Source organism: Solanum pennellii, chromosome 3 (assembly GCF_001406875.1).
Source record: "Solanum pennellii chromosome 3, SPENNV200".
Classification (NCBI taxonomy): domain Eukaryota; kingdom Viridiplantae; phylum Streptophyta; class Magnoliopsida; order Solanales; family Solanaceae; genus Solanum; species Solanum pennellii.
The window spans coordinates 46,900,278-46,901,796 of NC_028639.1; positions in this window are offsets into that span (position 1 = coordinate 46,900,278).

The following is a 1,519-nucleotide window of genomic DNA, read 5'->3' on the forward strand; positions in this document are numbered from 1 at the left end:
ACTCTCTTGTCTAGGTATGATCCATTCTTAGTGTCTAACCCTAGGGATGAGATGAGTAGGTTTGTGATCGGTGTTTCCAACCTTGTGAAAGAAGAGTGTCATATGGTAATTCTCCATAAGGACATGAACCTATCTAGACTTATGGTATATGTACAATCCATTGAAGAGTCCAAACTTAGTAGAATTTCAAGGAATTTGAAGAGTGGTAGATCCGATGAGCAAAACCAACCTAGGTTTAAGAAAAGGGCTCCAAGTCAATATTGGTCTAGTGCTCCTAAGGTCAAGATTGATAGTGGTAGTGGTTCTCAAGGTGCTAAGCCTACTTGTTCTACTTGTGGGATGAAGCACTTTGGGAAGTGGATAGCCGGTACCGATGGGTGTTTTGGTTGTGGTAAGGATGTTCATAAAGTGAGAGATTGTCCTACTATTTAGGCTAGAGAAAGAGAGGCCAAGCAAGTTCCTCCAAATGCTCCGGATGGTGGTGCGTCAAAAAGGGATCGCTTTTATGTTCTCCAAGCTAAAGCAAATTTGGATGAAAATGCTGGTAAGTTATAGTTTTCTCTCTTTAGTTGCGATAGTTCCTTCTAACTGGGGGAGAATGGCGAATAGTTAGGTTGTGATTTGTTGTCTCTTATCTTCTAATCCATTCTAGCATGAGAGTTAGGAGTTTATAGTAGCATGTTGCCTTTTATTAGGAGTCTAAGTGAAAATGAATTTCATTGATCTCCTTGCATTGTGCATATCTTTTAATGAGGTTGTGTTTATGTGGTCAAATAATTTTATATGATTTTGTCTCTCATATTGTCATGTCTTTATAATAAATTGCTTAAAAAGTTGCATTAGTGATCTAGTGAGCATGCTTTACTATAAGAAATTTGAATTTTTTGCTTAATTGTGTTTTCCTGAGAAATGGTTATAGCGTGCTTAGAAATGATGTATATGAGCATGATGATATGTGGAGAAGGAAGTTCCTCCTAGATGTGTAATGGAAAAGATAGTCTTTTACGTGATAAGATGTAGAAGTTGTTCGTACTTTCTTGTTGTGATTGAGTCTCTTGATTATGTGGAGTTGATGTTCCTCCTATATATGTGAAGATATATGGTTTGGTATGGTTATTAGCTGCTAATCTTCAGTCTTTATCTCTTGAAAGTGTTTTACCATCATTCGAGGATGAATCTTATCCAAGTGGGGGAGAATGTAACACCCTAAAAACGAACTAGGTTAAACTAGAGCCTCACATATTTTTCATGAGTTGGTAAGGTCTAAAAATGATGAATTATAGCATTAGAAGTCAGTTTAAAGAGTTTGGATGTGAAACTTCAAAGAACGACCAAGACATCCGGAAACTAGTCTAAGTTGAACTAGTGTATGTTATTCTTTTGTAATAGAGTTTTTGGGTATGGTATGAGGGGATTTGAGTATAAATGGTTCCTATACATATAATTACATGTAAAGGGTCAAAATATTCTAGGACAACTCCCTTGGGACCACCCTAAGGGTCCCAAGGAGGACTCAAAC